This window comes from Centruroides vittatus, unplaced genomic scaffold (assembly GCF_030686945.1).
Source record: "Centruroides vittatus isolate TY-2023 unplaced genomic scaffold, ASM3068694v2 contig_273, whole genome shotgun sequence".
NCBI lineage: Eukaryota > Metazoa > Arthropoda > Arachnida > Scorpiones > Buthidae > Centruroides > Centruroides vittatus.
The window spans coordinates 492,892-510,925 of record NW_027121739.1 but is presented as its reverse complement, the minus strand read 5'-3'; positions in this window follow the sequence as shown (position 1 = coordinate 510,925).

The following is an 18,034-nucleotide window of genomic DNA, read 5'->3' as shown; positions in this document are numbered from 1 at the left end:
AAACGCTTCGGCAACAGACTTAGGTTTTTTATCCTTTATTGGCACAACGTAACAATATTTACTAAATACATCAATTACTGTTAATAAATATTTTATACCGTTATTATATCTAGAAAATTGCTTTAACACAATTAAATCGGCTTGCCATAGATCGTTAGGATAAAAAGCTTTAGTTTTTCTTCGCGAATATTTAACCCTTACAGGTTTATGCAACGAATAAACAGGTTGAGAAGACAGCCATTTTTCGACAGTAGATCTCGGAAATTTAGAAGCTTTAACTAGTTTACTCACTCCTCCAAACGATGCCGAAGATTTGGGGTTATAATATAACCGTCTCAGTAGTTTCTCCATTCCGGACTCTTCTTCCTCTTTTTCGACGACTTTTTCCACTGGTAAAATACTCTCGGAGAAATTGTAGAAAAAATTTCTTCGGGACTTTCGACTTGTATCGGTTGATATCGCGGCTTTTCGCCGATTTCGGGTAGAGTCGACAAACTTTTATTTCCTATCCACTCTCTAGGAAAATTTAGTTTTCTTACAGCTTCCCAAAACACGTTAAAACCGATAGGCGCAATAGATGTTTTTCGATTGCGAAACAAATGAGATAACAGATCAATTATGTGGCTTCGTGGTACTGGAGTGCCGCTAACTGTTAATTCACCTTTTGTATTCCATCCGTAGTCGTTTTGTCTCAGTTTATCGATTAAATGAGGAACGTATTTTTGATATAGCTGGGGTACAGATATAGTTATTTGTTTAATAAACGCATCCTCACCGTTATCGGAGGTAGGTGGTTTTTCTTCAGGTAGCTCCGGCGGTTTTTCATCGGGCACAACGGATACTCTGACAGGCTCCTTCGGCTTATGGACGGTTCTCTGATATCTCGAAATCAACTGACTTAATAATTTAACTTTACTATCGTCGGATAAATCGGTACTCTCGAGTAATTCTTCGATATTACTTCCAATTCTTATTTCGGGATTAATTTGATATCCTGCCAGCAACTCGGGAGGGACCAGAGCCATTTGCTTCGCCATTAGATTCTTTTTCCTATTGCTTTACCGATTAATCCTCCTGCCATAGACAATAACGGCGCCAGTAGAAGAGGAAGGAATCCACCCGATTGATTAATCAAAATTTTTTTTCTTGATATTTAAAGGAACACGTTTTTCACTTAATTTCCTGATTACTTTTTTATATTTTCGTAATTTATGAACGTCAGCAGGTATATTTCCTCTCAGAAAATTATCGCATATTTCGCACAAAACTTTAACTTGGTCGGAAGTAGCCTCTTTCAATATCGCTCTTCGTTGAGAGGGAGTAGTTTTGGCTAAATGCGCCAACATGTGATAATTTTTCTTTACGTTCTTCATTTTATCGGTAAGTATACCCAATAAATACCTTGTTCGTCCGGAAAACACGAATCCCGCACCGAAAGTTTCTTGTCTGTTTTAGGATGAAAATCCAGCAGCAAATAACCAAAATCCTTTTCTGTCGCTTTTTTATATGCATCCATAAAAAAATTACATTTTCCTGCGAAAGCTTGACGTCCCAAACAGCTTACTTGACTTTCGTCTCGATTATTTTTAAACAAAATCAAATAATGCGTATTTAAAGTAATATCTCTCATAATTCTATTTTTCGGAAACAGATTTTGCATTATCAGGATCACGCTTACATTATAATGGTGAGACTCTGTTGTGAACAGAAACGCAGTTTTTGAACTGAGTTCGTGCATCAAATCATCGATTACTACTAAATCCCATCCTTGCACAGATTCAGGTAGGCCGTACATAAATGTAATACCTTTTTCATCTCGAAAAAACGGTAAGTATACAGAATAACACCATAAAACTTTCTTTAACTGTTTTTCATAAATTTTACAACGAATAATTTTTCTTACTAACGTAGTCTTTCCACATTGCGACGGTCCAGCGATTATGCAGTTACTCGGGTGCTTAAAATACATGTCAATCGATTTTACTGACTTTAGCAAATTTATAATGTTTCAATCCGCAATTTATCTCTCTAAATATTAATATATTCTTTTTATTCTTTTCAACGTAAACTTCTCTCATAACATCCGAACAATCTTCGAACGAATAATATAATTTATTACTAACGTCGTTAATTCTTCCGTCTTCATCAACAATTACAAAACCGAACTTTCCATCTTCCTTCCATATATCTCCGTTAACTTTAAAATAACGCAAAACAACGGGAAAATTATCGGGAATATCGAGTGAAAAATTATTTACCGCAGCTATACAGGCGTCCAGAGACTTGTACAACCGAGGAGAAACAGAATAATTTCTGTCGCTGTCGTAGGTAAAAATAAAGCCGTATGCTTCCATGTTCGATCCTGGCATTAAAATAAATTCTAACGTATGTTAAAAATTTATATATGTCGACAATCAACCAATCACATTTTATAGTAAGTATGTCAAAAGGTATTTGTTATTAGAACGCGCGCAGAAATTTTATCGAACGGTAAGCGATCTAAAAATTATATCGACGTCGAAAAATTATTATCAACTAATTTTGTGATTCGTGCTACTCATACATGTTATCGTACGGGAAAATTTTGTGATTCGTGCTACTCATACATGTTATCGTACGGGAAAGTTTTGTGATTCGTGCTACTCATACATGTTATCCTATGGGATTTAAAATTTTTGTGATTCGTGCTACTCATACATGTTATCCTATGGGAATTTTGTGATTCGTGCTACTCATTTGACTACTACTCAAGTCTTATAGCCACGATGAAGAATTGGCGGTTTTGATGTTTGCAATGAAAAGTGAAATAGGTTTAATGTAATTAACATTTACAATTGAGCTAATGTGAATATTCATCACTTTACGAAATGAATGAGTTACAGATTGAAATGAAAAATATCATCTGCAATAACATTCTTCAATATAAAGCTGTCAAATAATTTGTTAATCCCAAAGTTGAATTGACGATCAAATTGCTATAAAGGAATAAACAACAAACACGCAACTTCGAAGGATATGCGTTTTATTCAAAGTTAACTAAAATATTTAATAATTATAATAAATTAAAAGAATATAAATAATTATGAAAAAACTTTTATAGTAATCAGTAATAAATAAATATCTGTATAAATGAAATATATATATATATATATATATATATATATATATAGCCTACAAGGTTCACTTCAACATCAAACTAGTAAAAAAGAGATCTTCCCAGTATTATAGCAAATTTGCACGTGTTAGTTTCTTGTTCCAGCGCTAAATTAACCAATACTTAAACATCTGTCCCGGAACAAAGGACTTAGTGTAATAATTCATGTAGAAATATCGCTGGGTACAGCGTGCTCGATAAATAGACAGCAGCATGACGACTAATTAATAATGAAACATTCTAAACAAAATAGAACGAATAGAATAGAACGAATCTTTATATCTTGTCAAAGCGGAAAATCCGTATAAATATAAATTATCAGCATTTAAAGCACTATCGGCAGAGCAATTTTACATTGTACCAACGTGCAGGACTGTCTCAAGGACATTAATAGAATTAAAAGTTTGCATAGAGTCATACATTATTATGTATGACTTTATGCAAAGTATTCTGTGATTACCGGAAAAGACCACCAGAGAGCTAGAAGCAGTTAGAAATGCTACAAGATAGGTAGTTATTATAAAATAATTTATCATCATCGTTTTATTGTGAAAGCGCCGTAGCCTCTAATAAAATATCCGCGTTTTCATCATTTTTTAACTTTGTGGTAATTTTTTAATAATCTATTTATGTTGTCTTAAAAAGATTTTTTATTTCTTCAAGCTAATTGACTGTTACTTCTGAATTCGTCAGTGAAAAAGGAAAAGAAAGACTCGAAAAATTATACATTTTTATGTAAGTTTCTATAGCTTCAAAAGAATTAAAAGTAATAATATATAAAAAATATAATACGACATTTACAAAGTTAAAAACTTTGTGTCTTGTCCTTCTTTTCGCCGTATTCTTTTTGTAAATAATTTTTACTTAAAAAGAATTAAAAGTGTTGCAACAACTTTGGTTTAGAAAACCGCCACAATTGAAGGACTGATCGAAGGTTACAGAGAAAAATAAAGGCATGAAAGAAAGAATTAACAAATTCGCATACAATAGGCATTTAGCAGGTGTGGTGAATGAGTTAGTTACTTATAAAAGCTCGATAATGGTCTGTAAAAGAGCACAGCTTACTACGGAACGGTAAAGACAGCGTAAAAAAGAAAGAGAAAACTGGGATATATAAAAAACCATTTGAAAATCAACAGTTAGAAATCGAAAAAGATTATGTGGATGTGACTAGTAGAAACCTGGTGGTACGTCTGCGAGAACATACATGCAATGTTGACAAAGGACACAACACAATATTAACGATTATAGCGCAGACTGAAAGAGTGGTTGTAAAATGGGAAGAGGCAAAAGTCATTCAAATGGTGCACTCTCCATCCATTGATTTGGAAATGGAAAAGTTGAACATTTATAAAAGTAAAATGAAAAACCATTGCCTAAATGCTAGGGATGCTAATGCGCTTCCATCAGCGTAGAAATGTATAATCAAAAAAAGGGACTTAAAAACCCTTAAATAATGTTTTTTTTTAGTTAGCTTTGTTAACTATGTTTTATTTGTTTATTTATTTATTATTTTATTTATTTATTTAATGTTCTTTAAATAAATGCTTTATTTTGAATTTTAAAAATATAAAATATTTGAAAACGGTACGTTCCATTTTGGAACATTTATAATATTAAACATGACAATGACCTATAGTAAATAAGTTGAAAACGTTTGTAAAAATAAAGGAATTTTAAGCTCAGCAAAATTAGGTGTTATTGAAACTGAAGTGAATTATCTGCTGAGAAAACGATGGATAGATAATTTTTCATTTTTAAAATTTACACAAATGTATTTATTATTTAATTAATTTTAAATATGTAAATACAAATGTAAAAAAATTTATACATCAACTTGCAATATTTTTTAGAATAAAAATAAAAAAGTTAATGTATAAAATTTTTATTTTAATTTAGAAACAGACAATCCAAATATTTAATAATATTGGCTCAATTTCCACTAATACAAAATTCGAAGTTTTTCCCATGTTATCGTAATTGTCATACCCAGACACGAGACGAAGTTCGTGTTTCCAAATAGCTAATTATAATGTAAATTATTACTTAGCACTTTAGCAGTAAAAAAGTTATCAACATTTTATGGAAATTAAAATAGGAATTATAAATCTAATTTATCAATATACAGAGTAAAGTCACGAAATATCTCCCTATGACAGTCATTTCGTGCATAATGTCTGTATACAATACAATTTAAAAGAAAAATAAATTAAATCATAAACTAATGATTGAAACTGTAAAATCAATGAGTTTTAATCTTGTCTTAAAGTCCTGTTGATTGGGCTGCAGTTTAAAAAATTGTAGACTTATAAATTCTCGTTGTCGTCAGTCCGCTTGTCTGCCCGTCACAATTAACTGCACAAGAATTTTCAATGTAAACAGAAGTCATCTTATTTCAATTCAAATTTTCCCCAGAAAAGTGTTAGATAGATAACCGGCATCACACTATTGTTAAAGGAAAAGTAAGATATAAAGGGGCCCTCCACTACTAATTTGAGGTGGCGAGCATATTTTCTAAATTATTTCGCATTTACATATTATTATAAGTTTTAGATCTTTTGAATTACATTTAATAAATGTTGTGAAGTAAATTATTTTCATATAATATTCAAAACATATATATATATATATATATATACACACACACACACACACACACATATATATATATATATATATATATATATATATATATATATGTCTTTTGAATCTCTATTACCTTTATATATAAAGTTTAGCATAAATGTCACATTACCAGATTTAGTTTTTTACACTCGGAGTATATTTTTGAATACGAAACGTAAATTGAAATCGAATAACGTTTTCTTTACCAATTTAATTGATTAATAAATAAAACACTGTTTTAATTTTTTTCACAGTAAACTGACTTTTAGGCCACACTGCAGATTTGTGTTCTACTTTGAGATAAATTTAATCGATTAACTATAAAGTCGAAAGATCAATTAAATCAGCTTTTGTACGCTGCACTATTAACAAGCTCGGAAAAACTTCAGTTTGTTTGTTTAGTAGCTTTTAAAAATTTGACACTTGTTGTTTTTAATTTTAATTAGACGATGTAAATGTTAACAAAGAAAGATACGCAAAGAAATATTTCTAACTAGCATACTTATTTATTAGTGTTAAATACCGGAAGTATTAGTATATCTGTTCGTCTATATTACAAACACGAAACGAAACTGGCATTAATTCACGAAACAATAGATATCGTTGGCAGAATTTCCATATTTATTTACAATCATATATAAGATTCAATTATTTTGTAGGCTGAAGCTCCGAGGGAAAGGAGATGAAACTCCGTATCATCATATTTATATACGAAGTTTTGTCGTTATTAAATGTCATAAGTAAAATATTTATTTTATACTTAACAGGAATATTTTATCTGGCAGATAAAGATATATATGGAAGTAAAATATTTGTTTATATTTATCGATATATAGCAGATTTAATAAATAAAAAAACATTCTTACTGTACACAGATGAACAAAGTTTAATTACGATTTAACTTTTTCTAACGAATAGTGGTAAACGTTATTTCATTTTTTATATTAGAGCGTATTAATTAAATTATATTTTAACTAGCAGATAGGCCCGGCGTTGCTCGGGCAAAAGTAATGATAGCGAAGATTAAGATTATTACGTTATAGTCACAGAAGAAAAAAAGTAATTTCATCAACAAACTAAATATTTTTAATAAAAGGTCGAATTTGAAAATCAAATATGTTCTAACATATTACTTTTTTTTTTTTTTTTCCTCCAGCGCCCGTAAATCTTGCACGTCGCCTTCTCTTGTTTTCCATTGTTACTTAACACTTCTATTGATACTTAACACTTCCATTGTTGATGGAAGTGTTAAGCCTTAATCCTGTCCCTCTCCCCGTGGGGAGAAATTTCGAAAAATTCCTTCTTAGTGTGCGTTTTTGTGACGTACCATAACTATGTACCAAATTTCAACTTTCTACTCTTAACCGTTTGGGCTCTTAACATTTCCATTGTTACGTAACACTTCCATTGTTAACACTTCCATTGTTGACACTTCCATTATTATTTCATACTTCCATTGTTGCTTCACACTTCCATTGTTACTTAACACTTTCATTGTTGATGGAAGTGTTAAGACTTAATCCTGTCCCTCTCCCCCGTGGGGAGGAATTTCGAAAACTCCCTTCTTAGTGTGCGTTTTCGTGACGTACCCTAACTGCGTATCAAATTTCAACTTTCAACTCCTAACCGTTTAGGCACGTCTCGATAATGTATATAGAAGCTTTAATCTTGTCCCTCTCCCCCGTGGAGAAGAATTTCGAAAAATCCCTTCTTAGTGTGCGTTTTCGTGACGTACCCTAACTGCGTATCAAATTTCAACTTTCAACTCCTAACCGTTTAGGCACGTCTCGATAATGTATATAGAAGCTTTAATCTTGTCCCTCTCCCCCGTTGAGAAGAATTTCGAAAAATCCCTTCTTAGTGTGCGTTTTCGTGACGTACCCTAACTGCGTATCAAATTTCAACTTTCAACTCCTAACCGTTTAGGCACGTCTCGATAATGTATATAGAAGCTTTAATCTTGTCCCTCTCCCCCGTGGAGGAGAATTTCGAAAAATCCCTTCTTAGTGTGCGTTTTCGTGATGTACTCTAACTGTGTACCGAATTTCAACTTTCAACTCCTAACCGTTTAGGCACGTCTCGATAATGTATATAGAAGCTTTAATCCTGTCCCTCTCCCCCGTGGAGAAGAATTTCGAAAAATCCCTTCTTAGTGTGCGTTTTCGTGACGTACCCTAACTGCGTATCAAATTTCAACTTTCAACTCCTAACCGTTTAGGCACGTCTCGATAATGTATATAGAAGCTTTAATCTTGTCCCTCTCTCCCGTGGGGAGGAATTTCGAAAACTCCCTTCTTAGTGTGCGTTTTCGTGACGTACCCTAACTGCGTATCAAATTTCAACTTTCAACTCCTAACCGTTTAGGCACGTCTCGATAATGTATATAGAAGCTTTAATCTTGTCCCTCTCCCCCGTTGAGAAGAATTTCGAAAAATCCCTTCTTAGTGTGCGTTTTCGTGACGTACCCTAACTGCGTATCAAATTTCAACTTTCAACTCCTAACCGTTTAGGCACGTCTCGATAATGTATATAGAAGCTTTAATCTTGTCCCTCTCCCCCGTGGAGGAGAATTTCGAAAAATCCCTTCTTAGTGTGCGTTTTCGTGATGTACTCTAACTGTGTACCGAATTTCAACTTTCAACTCCTAACCGTTTAGGCACGTCTCGATAATGTATATAGAAGCTTTAATCCTGTCCCTCTCCCCCGTGGAGAAGAATTTCGAAAAATCCCTTCTTAGTGTGCGTTTTCGTGATGTACCCTAACTTTGTACCGAATTTCAACTTTCAACTCCTAACCGTTTAGGCACGTCTCGATAATGTATATAGAAGCTTTAATCCTGTCCCTCTCCCCCGTGGAGAAGAATTTCGAAAAATCCCTTCTTAGTGTGCGTTCTCGTGATCGTACCCTAACTGTGTACCAAATTTCAACTTTCAACTCCTAACCGTTTGGGCTCTGCGCTGATTATTATTATTATTATTATCAACTCGTCTCGATTATATATATAGATTATTTAAAATGTTATATTTTTATAGTTAATTTAACGAATTTAGTCGTTTCAATTCTGTAATATCTGCCGAATGTAAAATTTTTCGGTTTGTAAACATCGCATTCCTTATGATAAAGCAGACAAAATTTAAATTACATTAATAATTAATGTTGTACATCATTATTTTATTGATGACACGTTGCACTAAATTTCCAAACAACGGACATAATTTTTAAGCAGAATTTCTGATTTGTAACTGGATTTCTGATTTATTAATAAAATTTTTGAAAATTTAATAATTAAATGCGTTAATAATATTAAACGTTATACAAATAACACAGGTCTGCAAGTAAAAAACTGCATAGGATTTTTATACATTTTCTTATAGATTTCAACTTGGTAAAAACGAAAAAAAATACCTAAAAAAAATTCCATCTCGTCAATTCTTTTTGTTACACTTAAGTGTTTGTTTGTATTTAGCTTAAAATTCCTAGTTAAATTAAAATTTAGTGATTTTTATTTAAAAAAATAGCCTTAAAACGAAGATTTCTCACAATAATTCTAAGTTCAAATAAGTTCAGTATCTCGCTGGCCATTTAATGCCACACTCAGTTTATATCCAGCATTCGAACGCTACTGTGCTTGTATTTTTATTTCTGGAATACGGCTCGCAGAGGTTGTGTAATTTCTCCCGACAGCTCTGTTATGTTTGTGGTGAATACACAGTGAAAAGTCAACAAAGAAACATAAGTAAGTTTGTGAAGAAAGTTTATTTTGCATATTTCAAATTGAAACTTGGAGATTAAGACAAAGCATGGGCTCCGCATAAGGTGTGCAGAAGATGGAGGAAGATTTTTGTTTCTGGTTTAAGGGTAAGAAAAACTCATTTCGTTTTGGCATTTTTATGATATGTCGTAAAAACAGAAAAACACACAACTGACTGCTACTTCTGTTCGGTAGATGTTAAAGGATTTAATACAAAAAATAAAAATAAAATATTTTATCCTAACATTGACTCAGCTATTCGTCCAGTGTCCCATAGTTCTGAAATACCAGTTCCACAGCCACCTTCTAATTTAGATGACACCCTGAGTGAGTCAGAGGAAACTAGCAATAACAAGTAATTTTCAAATGGCATAGTTTCACCTTAAAATCAATACTTGAATTCAAAATGCGGTTATCTGTTGTGATAATAGAAATATTTTACTAAAGAAAGTGACAAATTTTCAAATATTCTTTAACCAATTGACATCTAGATTTTCGAAAAAAAAACGAAAAAAACGACAAGTCCTGAGGTTCGGATTTTTTGTAGAATAAATTAAAATTGCCATATTTTTCTTGAATTTTGCGTTAGAGACGCGCTGTCTTTTTATTTTGTCTATAAACACTTGTGTCTCTCTGATTATCGTATTTGTTTTTATAATGATGAGAAAAAATTTTTAAAAAGACAAAAGTTCGAGGTATTTTCATCAAAAAAAATTAATTTAAAAAATTGTATTGTTTAACATACTCGTTACAAAGTTGAAGTGTTTTTGTGGCTGTCAAAACAAACCGCGTCATTGTAGCTTCAGTAGAACCCGAGATGTTTACGTTCTAATTTGTGATTTATGACAGGGGAGTGTCAAGTTACAATGCTGTCACGGCATCGGCTTCCCGGTGAGATAAGCGATACTTATTTTTTTTTATTATTTCCAAATATTTAAGATTTAATAAATGTTTACAATATAATTACTTGATTACTAGGTTGTCTGACCGTACACTGACAAAAGAGTTCATCTCTATCATAAACATAGTGTGACCAGGGCTATAGTAAGTCTATAGCCCTGGTCACACTATGCAATTTCCAGCCGCGCGGGTAACTGCAACCCCGACGGCTGTTTCCGTTACTTAGTAATTCCCCTCGAAAACTGGCGCGACTGCAACCGCAACTAGAAACAAAAAGTTTGTTATACTCACGCCGATTGCAAACGCGCATCCAATCAGCAAACGCTTTTGTGCCACGTCATACGGTGACAACATTAAAAATAGTTCGTCCTCATGGCGGATAGTTAGAGGATTTATACTTTTACAGAATCGAGATTGTGTATTCTAGCCAGCTATATCAAAATAATTGCCTTTTTTATTTTATTCATCCCAGAAAAGGAACTTCTTACCATTTTAATAAGAAAAATAGCTATAATTCCGTAAATACTATCAAGTAGAACGTAAAATGTCGATAAACTCACGGAAGTAGTCAAAAACAAGCTACTGTAATTTTATTGGTTTATTATAGGGTCACGTGTTCCGAGTTGCAACGTCAACGAACAATGTGTGACCAGGAGTGTGACCAGGAGTGTGACCAGGGCTTTAGAGTTATTTATAGTTCTGTAAACAGTGGTGGCCGATTTAGCGATAATAAATGTAATAAATGAACCGGAATTGCAGTTTACGTTTCACAACGCGATGGGCGACCATAAAATCGGTAAGTGAAATAAAGCAAAAAAAAAAAAAATCATTTAAAAAACAAAACCTTATTTAATTGCTTTTCGGCTTATACTATGTATTAGAATTAGATCATCCAAGAAAATATAGGCAACCTGCGAAATGTATACAGTACTGTACTTCTAAACATGATTATTATAAGCTTATTCGAAAAGCTTCGAACATATTCAAACAAATTGCAAAATGAAGTTATAATTTTGTATTCTTTTATTGGTTTTTAAGTTTCTGTAAAGTACATACGTATTTCTGTGAAACTAATAAGCTATTCAAATTATTATTTTTCGAAAACTAACTTTCAAACATTGTTTTTATAACAAAAGATATGTTACAATGAAACTTACTTATGTGGAATTTAAAATATTTCTATGACACTGCAGATAAATCAGATTAGATGTACAAAACGTTTTAATTTTGTTCAGGTGTTTTTACTTCTATCTGCTAATTACGGATTCACCTTTATTAGTTTCGTAATTAATAACAAATTTAAGAACACTTTAAGTGTTCTTAAATTGTTAAAGAATACGTTGTAAAAAGTGTTCTAAATACGTTTTCAGGATTTGGCGTCTCCGAAGTCAATATTGAAAACTTGTCTTTATGTAGGCATAAAAACGTAACGAAAACCTGAAATCCTTCACGTGGCCAGACCATTGGCAGGGTGAGAACTCAAAAGCAATCACTATCATGCGATGGTTTAATTCACTCGACCACTGATGGGCACTCTTAACAGCTATGGACTTCATTCTGATTACAGATCTGTATGATGTACAGTTTCATTTCACAATATAGTCTGTTAAGAAACAATCAAATTGTATTTTTTCCTAACTATGTGATATTTTCCGACCGAATTTATTTTTGAGAGATATTTGTATATCAGATGAAGAGTGTAAACAGACTCGTCATTTCGTTAGCTTACATTTAAATTAAAACTTTAAAGTATCTGCAATAACTGAACTTTATGTATGGTACCTTATGCAACATGTCTTTCAGGTACGATACTAAATTTAAAACATTCTTTCCTAATAAAGGAAGGTATAAAAATCTTATTGTATGCAGATATACGGGTAAAACACGCGTATTCATTATTCATTTCAATATTCGTATCTATAATGGATAATCAATAGGCTTTTGGTGTTTCAATCAGTTTATTAATCTATGGAATTTATAGAAAATTTAAAAGTTTCATATACATGGTATAATGCATTAATTTTTCAACTAGGTGAATGAAAGACATTATACAAGGTTATTTCGCAACATAACAGAATTCAGTGTTATCCAAAATCGTTGCAGAATTTCAAAAATTCAATTAGTTGCGATTAGGAAAAATAATTATGTGGTTTTAGTAATCAATAATTTTTAGTAAAGCTTTTGTAAACATTAGAGATTAGTCCATTAACGTTTTTCTGTTATAAATTAAACATTAGTAATGTCCTTAACGAGATCTATACTGTACCAATATATTTCCTAGAAGGTATGACAAAGTCTACTATAATTTCAGTTACTTTGATTACGAAAGCCATTTTAAATATGTTGTTCTTTAAAAAATTTTTAAAGTAAATTAATACGCTCGTGACTCAGTTAGAAATATGAGTGTAACTTGAACAGAATTGCAAACCTGATATAACAGTTCGGTAAGATAATCCTGTGTAATGTTTTTAATATTTTACTCTGTAATAGTTAACAAAGTAACGTGTTTCCAGAAGAGGATAACCTCTACAAATCTCACTTTTCATATTATCTTACAATTTCTTAAAAAAATTAATGCGAAACTTGCTGTTAGAGCATCCTTTACACGTTAAGACGGAACTAGGATTTCAATTTTCAAATCTCATTTCTATTTGCAAATCAAAAATATTTTCACACAAGTTATTTTACTACGTGACGTCATAAAAAGAGATTAATATCATAAAACAATGTAATTTTATTATAATAGCACGGAAAATCTCCAAATCTACTTTGCTATGCCAAAGGCTTGTAAACTGTACTTGGTAAACTCGCCAGTTATTACGCATTATCACGCAACTACATTTATAATTATAACTTATGTATGTACATTAAAAAAACTAGTAAATAGTCAGAATGATAGTACATACAAGATGTTTAAAATTTATAAGAAAATTCAGTGAATAATTTTCATAATAAAGATAACAGAAGAAAGCTCAAGGCTTCTTCAATTTCATTCATCCTACAGCATTCTCACGCCTCAAGGACAGTTTTCCAGCAGAGTCAACCTGTTTGGTTCTGAGGTGTGAAAACAATGTACGATAAACGAAAATGAACAAGCTTTGTTCTTTCTTGTATAATCCTATTGTGAAAAATGTTTTTTAAAATTTTATTGTAAATTTTAAGTATATGTAATTTATCTATTTTATTTCGCTTTAATTATTATAAATTTTTATTAATATCGTAAATTGTAAAAATTCAAGTTGTATTTATTTACAGGTAGCACAGCGACCAATTTATATGATTCTATGAAAAACTTTGAAGAAAATATAGGGCTTAAACAAATCCTTTAAGAAATTCACAAAAAAGTTTTCAAACATAAAATTTAAAATATTTATCAAAATAAGTATTTTAATGTCAATTTTTCATTGTACTATTTAATGATATCTCACGAATATAACCTTCAGATAAAGCTGTGGTAAGACTCTTTCGCTACTATTACTACATGTACTTTGAATAACAGCTGAATATATACTGAATTGTTATCTTATTACCATCATGAAACACATAAATAATAGCAATCTTTGTAAAACGTATGGTTGTTATTTCCTGTTATAGCCAAATTGTGTAAACTTTTTGGTCAAGATTTCCTCAACAATACGAAGGGCGACACGATGAAACGTAAATTATATAATATATACAAAATACTGAGTATTATTTACTATGCAGATTGCATTAGAAACTTGTGGTATGCCACAATAGACAATACAAAAAACGAAATACAGTATTGTGTATTTTCCACATTTCCTGGAAATAAATCCGGATTATTTCACGGTTACATCCTTTCGTGTTTTGTAAATTTGTTTGTAACATTTATATACTTTTGCTGTAAAAAGTCTATCACTTTGTTGAATGATTTTTTTGAATTAATAAACCAAATAGCAACAATTTCTAAAAATCGAATTATATGTAAAAATCAAAAGAGATGGATAATTTTTTGTATATTTATTTATATATATTTGGTTTTATTTACCGAATTCAATATTATATACTTTCGATTAATTAAGTTGAATGAAACGTGGAATTACAAAAATACAATATGCCTTGCCCGAATTTCTTTACCAAATCTTCTTAGTCTGGGATTTCTGATATTTCAACCGTTATTCTTTCACACAATATCAAATTCACTACTGAATATTATCTTGTCTTTTAACAACTATCTTCGGAGTATTAAAGTGATAGACCTCAACAAATTAAAATCTCTCCAAGAAGAACAAATAAATTTGTTTAGATTGATAAGATTATTTAATCAAATTGTCGGTTTTCCGTTGTTCATGGTATTTATAACAATTCTTGTGAATGAAACCTTCATTTTATCAATGATATTATTTCATAATATCCCGTTGGAAAGTTATAAAGAAAGTTATTAAGTAAAAGAAAGTTATAAAGGGATATTATTCCATAATATCCCTTTATAACTTTCTTTTGTTTCTATATTCCATTGGATTTGTAAATTTCTGTTTCATCATGTTATTTCCTTTAATATACGTGCCTTTAACATTAGAGGTAGGTAAATTTGTTTATTCATTAAATCATATTTTGGGACTTACTGCGTGTGTATGATTTTAATAAATTATATTCTTTCAGATAAGAAAAACTTATCATTGATTGTACTAAGTTTATTTTGCATCAGTCGATAGTCAATGCTCTCAATTGGTAAGGATTATAATGTATATTTTCCAATATTATCCTATATAAGATTTACTTATATTTTACAGATATACAACATGATTCAATTAAACTGGAATAGAAACAGAGGAATAACGTGTATGGGTTTCCTTGTCGTCGATAAGCAGTTCGTCATCTCCGTAATAAGATTTAGTATCTTGATAAACAAGTATTGGCTTTAAAATTTAAATGTATTATTAATATAATTTCTTTCTAATGTTTTAGATGCCGTCTTTTATTATAACCCAGAGTCTAATTTTAATTCAAATCAGTTATATCTATGGTTTTTGGTAAAAAGTTTTGAATTTGTGATCAAATAATATGACCTATACGATACAGCATAATGAAAGTCGATAATCTGGAATGGATCATTTCAGATCCAAACGTTTAAAGTACAGGAAATTTAATATTTCATTATTTTGTTTGAAAAGATTTTACATTAGAACATTATTACCTTAATTTTTGAATAAGTATTTCGTTGGTTAATTATATATACAATTATACAAGAAAACAGCAGAAATAGAACAAGATTTTCTTTGTAATTAGAAATTTTGATGTCACTTAGAATAAACTCAGAAGAAAAATATTTCAATTATTCTTGTATACATAAAAAAGTTATAATATGCTACAATATTAAATAACTGTCGAATATAAGTGTTGAATTTCATTGAAAATGAAATCAGATTCAACTTTATTTTTATAATTAAATTGATGAATTCAAAATAAAATCATTTTGGAAAATATCAGATTGACAAATCTTACCGAAGACAATTTTTCTACCTACAAGAAATTACTGTAAATATATACTGAAACTACATATAAATAATAACAAATTCAAAATCTGGTAAGCCATCTCAAAAAGTCTTAAATATATCTAAAGAGGCGCAATGTTGCTAAAATGTTCCTCGGAAGTTGCAAAAAACAAAAGTATTTAATTACAAAAGCAGAAATCTAATTTGAGCTTTATCACCGTCCTTGAACTCTTACATTTTAATTAAAACATACTGGGATTGGATCCCCCTCCACAGCCAAAGTTGATATAACCACTAAACATCGATAGTGGCCTTGCTCCTTACCAGCGGGTTGGCTATGTGAAGTTTTCCAGGTTTACTTCACGCACATATCCCGTAAATAATGGCCTGTTTCTCCCCGCAAGGTAATCCACTTGGCAGGTCGCCCAACCATTATTTCCTTATGGAATTAGACAATAAAATTTTAACAAGTATGAAGAATTCGTCGATTTAAATTTGTCTTTGTCGTACATTAGAATACTGAATGTTTTGGAACTTTCAGATTTATATATTATACATATATAAAAATGTATTAAATATTTAAACATTTTCCGAGATTAAAGTTATTTAAATATATATATAAAAGAAGTAACATAAATTGCATCTATTGTTATAAGCAATTGCAAACATTGTAAATATTTTATAAATTATTATAATTAATCATATTGTGAACCATTGTAAATGTTTGAATATTTCGAAAAATCTTCAGACTAATAATTTAATGTTTTATTGTGATTTGTTTTTTAGCATATATTTTGCTCTGGTTTCTACTATATCAAATGTATTCTTCAAGAAAGTAAATATTTGTGAGATAGATATAAAAGACTGAAACGAAAACAATACCAATGTTATGGTTAAAGTTTTTGTTGTTTTTAATGCTTGAATATAGAATATGAAGTTTTCTGAAAAAATTGCAAATGAATAAAGACTATTTTTTTAACTAACGCATATTGCTTATGAAATTGGAATGGGCTCTTCATAAAACAGTCCAATAAACTGATTAATCTGTGCTGTAATATTTCTAAAAAAGAACAAAGTTAAAAACTCGTTTCAGAAAAAATAACTTAAAATTTATATTGAAATAAATTAATTGTTATATTTAAGTTACTAATATTAAATAATCCGTTAAAAAGTTTTAGCAACTCTGCATGTTTACAAAATTATACTTTGGTCTATTTTAAAGAATAGATAATAAGATAGTCAGTGTAAATGAAAATAGCTCAGGAAATTCACATAACTTTTGAAAAAGTTAAAGATGAAATTTTCCTTAAAATTTATTATCCAGGAAATTTCAACATGATTGTATTGAAGTATCCTGCAAAAGTATATGTATAATAGCAGTTGCATGCAACATTATTAATCAAATGTTGGTGATGATGGATTGTTATTGCACTGTGAAACCTTTCACTAAATTTAATTTTCTCGAATGCTTTAAGTAAGGATTCTGAAGACATTTCAAGTGTTAAAAATACTAGTAGCTAACAGTAACTTTCAGAATAAACTGTTCTCAGTCCATGCATGCAAGTTCCTACTGAAAGTTGTGATTAGAAGAGCAAAGTTTAGAGAAAAGAAAAGCTTTAGGAAATTCTTAATGACGTTAAGAACAATTTGGATGGATTTGCAAGAGAAGCTTGTTTTTTGCTAGTTATAAGCTTTTGGTATTGTTTTTAACACATAAACTATAAGCTTAAATAATAAAATAAACTTAAATATAACTTTTTTAAAAATTTGTAATAAAAAACTATATAATGGACAATAAAAGTTTCTTGGATGAATTAGTTGTTGTTTTTGACAATTCTCGGGTAGGGCTTAAGCAACTAGACTATTCGTCCTTAATAAGTTAGTTTGCTCAACAATAACCGCAGCGTCAATCTCTGATTTTATTTTAGGGTAACTTCATAATGAAACCAAAACTTGTATGACTGTTATTGGGTGTGTGTTATTCACGATGTCCAGTACAAAGCGATTGCCACGAGACCGCTATCGTCATCATTAATCCCAAGCTTCGCCAGTCCACAGATTAAGGACAATTCCGGTAGATTCAATGTTATTCGGTCTTAAATCGTAGTGTCTACACCAGTAACAGGCAGAAACAGGCTATTCTATTAG